The sequence below is a fragment of the Carlito syrichta genome, unplaced genomic scaffold, assembly GCF_000164805.1.
Source record: "Carlito syrichta isolate Samal-C Ts95f unplaced genomic scaffold, Tarsius_syrichta-2.0.1 Scaffold314605, whole genome shotgun sequence".
Taxonomy (NCBI): domain Eukaryota; kingdom Metazoa; phylum Chordata; class Mammalia; order Primates; family Tarsiidae; genus Carlito; species Carlito syrichta.
In genome coordinates this window covers 196,141-203,643 of record NW_007258701.1, presented here as the reverse complement: position 1 = coordinate 203,643, position 7,503 = coordinate 196,141, and the positions used below count along the sequence as shown (strand labels likewise).

At 41.7% G+C, this 7,503-nt stretch overlaps 1 pseudogene; it reads left to right on the top strand.

The window, feature by feature from the left end:
* Nucleotides 1–3,848: 3,848 nt before the first annotated feature.
* LOC103274186 lies at nt 3,849–4,951 on the top strand (annotated as a pseudogene).
* The last annotated feature ends 2,552 nt before the right edge of the window (nt 4,952–7,503 follow it).

Below are 7,503 nucleotides of genomic sequence, written 5' to 3'. Positions count from 1 at the left end.
TGAGCCAATACACTTGGCTCTCAACTCTTTTTATGAGACAAGTATTATCTCAATACTAAAACCGGACAAAGATACCATAAGAAAGAAAACTATAGATAAATGTCTCTTATGAATATAGAGGCAAGACTCCTCAAACAAATACTAGCAACACATAAAAAGGACAGTACATCATGATCAAGTAAGATTTGCATCCCAGAAATGCAAGGTTGGCTTAACATCTGAAAATAAGTTAATTTAAAACGCTACCATATTATTAGAATAAATGAAAAAAAGCACTTAATCGCCTTGATAGATACAGAAAAAGCCTTTGACCAAATTTAACATCTTGTCATAATAAAAAACATGCAATAAGCTAGAACTAGAACTTCCTCTACTTGATAAAGAACATCTATGAAAAACCCACAGCTAACATCATACTTAATTGTGAAAGTTCCTGAAAGATTAGAACAAGACAAAGATATATATCCACTCTTGCCACTTAAACTCTACATTGTACTGGAAAGTTTAGCTAAGAAAATTAGGCAAGAAAACGAAATAAAAGTTACCTAGATTGGAAAAGAAGCGAAACTATCTCTAGTTGCAATAGAAATAGATTTTCTATGTAGAAAATCTTAAGAAACCCACTAAAAATTTAGAACTATGTCACTAATCAGAGGGAAATGCAAACCACCACCTCTGTAGACAAAATATGAGCTGTGTTTTTTTCTCTGCTCTCACATCACCACAACAATCCCCACAGAAGACTTCTGTGACCAAATGTAGGGGAGGTTCCCAAGCAAGCAATCAGTTCATCAACACACACCAGCTAATGGTCCTCCAGTTCAATTCTGACACTGTCTACTTAGAGATAGCATGTGATCCCACAGGTTGGGTGCTGAGTACCACATAGATTTTCCTTGCCTTCAGACATCAGTCACAAGTCTGGGCCTCTGGGCTTCTGTTCAACTGGCTTCAAGTTGGGGTTACCATAACCCCATCTTAGTTTCTATTAATTTGCTAGAGTAGCTCAGAGAACTAAGGGAAACTTATATTTACTAATTTATTATAAAGGATATAGATGAAGAGATGCATAGGACAAGGTATAGGGGAAGAGGTGGGGACATTCCATGTCCAGGAACCTCCGTGTGTTCAACTATTCAGAAGCTCCATAAACACTATCTTCTGGGCCTTATATGGAGATTTCCTTGGACAGGCATGATTGACAACCATGTAGAAATGGGATTGGACAAAAAGAGTATGATCTTATACTAAAAGACTGAGTGGGAAAACCCAGCAAGGCCTATCTGTTCAGATTTGTCTTGGCCTCTCTTGTGCAGCCTTTCTCCCTCCAGAGTAGGGGGGCAGGACTCCTTCTGAAATGAGGGTCTTATGACCCACAGTCAGACAAAATGGGTTGAAGAATTTCTTTATGGTAAGCTCCAAGACAAAAAAGGCAGGGGAGGTTCCTGCCTTGGGTAGAAAAAAAAAGTAGGTGAAAGGAAGGCAGAAGAATGTCAGAGAGAGGGATTCTGTTTTCTGAGACCCACAGTGCCCCAATATGGCAGAGAATATGGAGAAATTGGCAAGAATATGGAAAAATTAGAACCATTGTGCACTGTTGGTGGGAATGCAAAGTGATATAGCCATTGTGGAAAACAGTATGGAGACTCCTCAAAATATTAAAAATTGAATTACCATTTGATGCAGCAATTCCACTTCTGGATATTTATCAATAGAAAAAGAAAAAGAAATCAGAGTCTCAAAAACAGATTTGCACTCTCATGTTCATTTCAGCATTATTCACAATAGCCAAGAGGTGTGAACAACTTAAATGTCAATCAACAGATAAATGGATAAAGAAAATATGGCAGCTGGGTGCAATGGCTCACGCCTGTAATTCCAACACTTTGGGAGGCTGAGGTGAGAAGACTGCATAAGCCCAGGGGTTCGAGATCAGCCTGGGCAACTTGGTGAGATCTCATCTCTACAATAAATCAAAAAATTAGCCGGGTGTAGTGGTGCACACCTGTGGTTCTGGCTACTTGGAAGGCTGAGGTGGAAGTATTGCCTGAACCCAGCACGTTGAGGCTGTGGTAGCTGTGAGCATGCCATTGTACTCGAGCCTGGACTCTAACTCAAAAAAAAGGAAGAAAAAAAAGGGGAATCTAAAATAGTCAAACTCATAGAAACAGCTGGTCAAGAGCTACCCAGCTACTTCAGGCTAAAACAGGAGGATCCCTTGAGCCCAGGATTTCAAGTCTGCAATAAGCTATGATTTCACTTTTGCACTCCAGCCTGGGCAACAGAGCAAGACTCCATCTCTAAAAACAATAGTAAAAAGCTCATAGGAACAGAAATTAGAATGGTAGTTTCCAGGGACTGGGGGAGGGAGAAATGAGCAGTTGTTGTTCATTGCATAAGATGAAAAAGTTCTAGAGACCTGCTGTTCAACATTGTTCTTGTAGTTAACAGTATAGTACTGTACACTTAAAAACTTGTTAAGAGGACAGCTGGGCACAGAGGCTTACGCCTATAATCCCAGCACCTTGGGAGGCTGAGGCAGAAGGACTGCTTGAGCCCAGGAGTTTGAGACTAACCTGGGCAACATACCAAGACCTCATCTCTAAAACAAACAATCAAAAAAATAGCCAGGTATGATGGCACACTCCTGTAGTCTCAGCTACTCAGAAGACTGCAGCAGGAATATTGCTTGAGTCCAGGAGAGTCCAGGTGAGCTGTGATTAAGCCACTACATTCTAACATGGGTGATATAATTGATACAGATTTTTCAGGTCAGCCTGGGGTTTGAGAGTGTCAGCCAGAGAGGGTCATCTCCAGGGGCTGATAAGCCTACCCCTGGAAGTGTTGGCTCTGATGGGCTGGCAAGCCAAGCCCTGAGAGTGTTGCTGGTTCAGTGGGCTGGCAAGCCTAGCTTCCGGAGTGTCTGAGCTTCGAGTCTCGCTTCTTCCAGCAACTTTCCGGGTTCAGCCAGCTCTGTTGGCTAGCAAGTCAGCCTCTGGGGTGCACGGCTCTTTGGCTCTGACAATCCTTTGCAGTTCCTCAGGTCGAGGTTGTTGTCTCATGCCCAGAAAGAATGAGGGACATAGACAGTCAGAAAGTGAGAAAGCAGCATTTATTAAGAGAACAGAAAAATCACACAAAGCAGCAAGAAACCTGAAGAGGCTGCCATTCTGGGTCCGGAACCTGGTGCTTATATAGCCCTAAGCTCAAGCTGATTGGCTAGCACTAGCTGTGCTGATTGGTCAGTACTAAGAATCAACTGGCAAGAAGTAGGGGGCCTAATGGTGATCTGATAGGGCAGTACTTGGCAGTAAGCTGGTTGGTTGTTTTTCAATCCCAGCAGTGGGTACTTAAGCTCTAGCTTGAGTGGTTCATAGGGAGCTTGTTTTCCCACATAAGTGTACCAGCCCGAGCGGCTTGCGGGAGTTCACGGCATTGTTACCAGGGGACCTGCCCTGTCTGTCTGCCTAGGCTTTCTCTAGCTATCCCTGGTCTCATAGTGATACTCTGACTCAACAACAACAAAACTTGTTAAGAGGGTAGATTTCATATCATATGTTTTACCACAATGAAAACAAAATAGAACTAATTAATGATAACAGCAATGTTGCAGGATTTAAGATCAATATGCAAAAATCAATTATATTTGTCATATATCTGCAATGGATAATTCGAAAGGATATTAAGAAAACAACCAGACATCTCCGTCCTCTGCCCACACGCCAGAGCCCGTTCACGTTGACTGACCAGAGGTGGCGAATCCTCCCCTCCAAACCCATCCGGACTGCCCTGACCTCAGGTAAGGGGCAGCAGGGACTTGGACCCATGGGGGAGCTGTCTATCCTTTGAAAACACTAAGAATAATGCCCCTGCATCAGTTTTTACTAGAGCCAATCACTTGCCATGCATGGAACACGGATGGTACCCAGATTGCACTGAGCTCCAATAATCACGCAGTGCACATACATGAGAAGAACAGGAGTCACTGGGTGAAAACTCATGAACTCAAGGAGCACAACGGACACATCATTGGTATTGACTGGGCCACTTGTGGGGCAGACCGCAAGGCCTATGTCTGGAGTCAGAAAGATGGTGTCTGGAAGCCAACCCTGGTGATCCTGAGAATTAATCAGGCAACCACTTTTGTGAAGTGGTCCCTGCTAGAGAACAAATTTGTTGTGGGAAGTGTAGCACGACTCATTTCTGTTTGTTACTTCGAGTCTGAAAATGACTGGTGGCTAAGTAAGCACATTAAAAAGCCAATTCTATCCAGGGTCCTCAGCCTGGATTGGCATCCCAACAATGTGTTGCTGGCAACAAGGTCATGTGACTTCAAATGCAAAATGTTTTCTGCCTACATTAAAGAAGTGGATGAGAAGCTATCTAGCACACCATGGGACAGCAAGATGCCTTTTGGTCAGCTGATATCAGAGTTTGGTGGCAGTTGCACTGGTGGCTGGGTCCATGGGGTCAGCTTCTCTGCCAGTGGGAGCTGCATGGCCTGGATCAACCACGACAGCACTGTGTCTGTTGCTGATGCCTCAAAAGTGTGTAAGTCTCAACTCTGGAAACAGAGTTTCTGTCACTCCTGAGTGCATTGTTAGTCTTGGAGAATAGCATTGTGGCTGCTGGACATGACCGCTGTCCAATGCTCTTTAACTACAATGACCACGACTACATGACCTTTGTCTCTAAGTTAGACATTCCAAAACAGAGCATCCAACTCAACATGTCTGCCATGGAATGCTTCTGCAAAATGGATAAGAGGGCCATGACCGAGGACCACAACACAGCCTTGGAGATGCACCAGAATAGCATCACTCAAATGTCTATTTATGAGGTAGACAAGCAGGATTGTCGCAAATTTTACACTACTGGTATTGATGGAACCATGACAATTTGGGATTTTAAGATCTTGAAGTCTTCCAAACAGGGCCTCCAGATAATGTGAAGCTGAGTGAACTCCACCATCCACCATGACAAACTGGCTGACTGCAGTGCTGCCATTTGCATGATGGTGAGGAAACACTGAAAACACATTGTGCAAACGTTGTGTGGTTTTGTTTGAATATAAAATTGGTGGAAGTGTTGGTTTTATAAAAGCAGCAGTGTTTTTTTTTTCTTTTCTGTCTCGTTCCATTTTTGACCAAAACTTCTTTTTAAGTAGTTTATTATGGAAAATTGACACATTAATTTAAAGGAAAGGGTGAGGAAGCTATGTAAATTGTCCACTAGAAAATTCAATAAAAATACTAAGCCAGGCATAGTGGCTTATGCCTGTAATCCCAGCACTTTGGGAGATAGAGGTGAGAGGATTGCCTGAGCTCATGAGTTAAGACCAGCCTGAGCAACATGGCGAGACCCCAGCTCTACAGTAAATAAAAAAATCAGTCAGGCATGGTGGTGCATGCCTGTGGTTCCAGCTACTTGGAAGGCTGAGGTGGAAGGATCACCTAAGCCCAGCAGATTGAGGCTGCAGTGGCCATGAGCATGTCACTGCCCTCCAGCCTGGGTGACAGAGTGAGACTCTGACTCAAAAAAAAAAAAGAAAAGAAAATTTAATAAAAATACTGAATGTGAAAAAAGAAATCCATTCAAGTTACAACAGTACTCCCACAAAATAAAATACTTAATAAATTTAACAAAAGAAGTATAAAATGTATATTCTGAAACTTTCAATAATTGTTGAAACAAATCAAAGAAGATCTAAGTGGAAAGACTTCCAATATTTATGTATCAGAGTTAGTATTTTGTTTTTCTTTTTTTTTTAGAGACGAAGTCTCACTATGTTACTCAGGCTGGTCTCGAACTCCTGGGTTCAAGTGATCCTCCCACCTTGTCCTCCCAAATTGCTGAGATTACAGCCATGAGCCATCGTGCCTGACCAGATTTAGTATTGTTAAATTGATCTACAGATTAAATATAATCCTTTTTGGAATCTCAGTGGCTTCTTTGACAAGTGAGCCTAAAATTCATATGGTAACTCAGGGTACCCAGAATAGCTAAAACGATCTTGAAAAAGAACAAAATTGCAAGACTCACACTTTGCAATTTTTTGAACTTGTAGTTTTGACTTACTACAAAGCTACAGTAATCAAGATAGGGTGATACTGGCATAGGATATACTTGGCTGGGCAGGGTGGCTCATGCCTGTTATCTCGGCACTTTGGTAGGCCAGGGTGGGAGGATTGCTTGAGCCCAGGAGTTTAAGACCAACCTGGGCAAACCATCTCTACAAAAAAATAAAATAAAATAAAAAATTAGCTAGGCGTGGTGGCATGTGCTTATAGTCCCAGCTGCTAGGGAAGCCAAAGTGAAAGGATCACTTGAGACCAGGAGTTTGAGGCTGCAGTAAGCTGTGCTCACACTACTGAACTCCAACCTGGATTTAAAAAAAAAAAAAGGGATAGACCCACAGATAAATAGACTAGACTCAATAATCAAGAGAAATTAAATGAGGGAAACAATAGTCTTTGAACAAATGAATTTGAGCTGGGAGCAGTGGTTCATACCTGTAATCTCAGCTCTTCGAGTGCCACTGCACTCCAGCCGGAGCAACAGCATGAACCCCAACTCAGAGAAAAAAAAAATGGGCAAAGGATCTAAATAGACATTCCTCAGGGAAAAAAAAAGTACAAATGGCCAATAAACATATGAAAATATGCTCAACATCTTTAGTCACTAGGAAAATGCAAGTAAAACACACAAGGAGATAAAATTTCACATCTACCAGGATGGTTGTAATCAAAAAGTTAGTGATAAGTGTTGGTAAGGATGTGGAGATATCAGACTCCTCATAAACTTCTGGAATGGCTGGGCACGGTGACTCAAGCCTGTAATCCCAACATTTTGGGAGGCCAAGGTGGGAGGATTGCTTGAGACCAGGAGTTTGAGACCAGCCAGGGTAGCATAGTAAGATTCTGTCTCTACAGAATAATAATAATAATAAACTTCTGGTAGAAATGTAAAATAATAAATAAAAAATATCTTCCAGCTCTTAAAACTAGGCAATTATATGAAAAGAGATATCACTTTGAATAGCGGTTACAAGGAAGAGTTTGAATTTATCAGGAGAGTGATGTGAGGCTATTCAAGTGTCTAAAGCAAGAGAGTAACATTAAAGCTATGTTTGGAAAGATGACCACATTCTGTGATTCTGAAATAGCTACATATAGGTTTTCTGTGAAATCTGTGCTGCTAGTCTTCTTTTGCCGAAGCTAAACTTCTTTTTTATTCTACAAGAATTTGTTCTTGCAACCATGATAAAGGGAGTCACCAACTCCTTTTCAAGTGTATTAAGGATATCCAACTTACATAGGCAAAAAATACATGTATTATTAACATAAAAGAAAATTCTTGGGTAGAGTTGGCTTCAGGAAAACCTGAATATAGGTGTTCAAATAATGTGAAGTAGACTCATCTTCACCACAGCACAAAGAAATCTCTTTCCTAATAGTACCAGCAATAGCCCTTAGGAGAGAGGACTCTCATTATCTACAATGA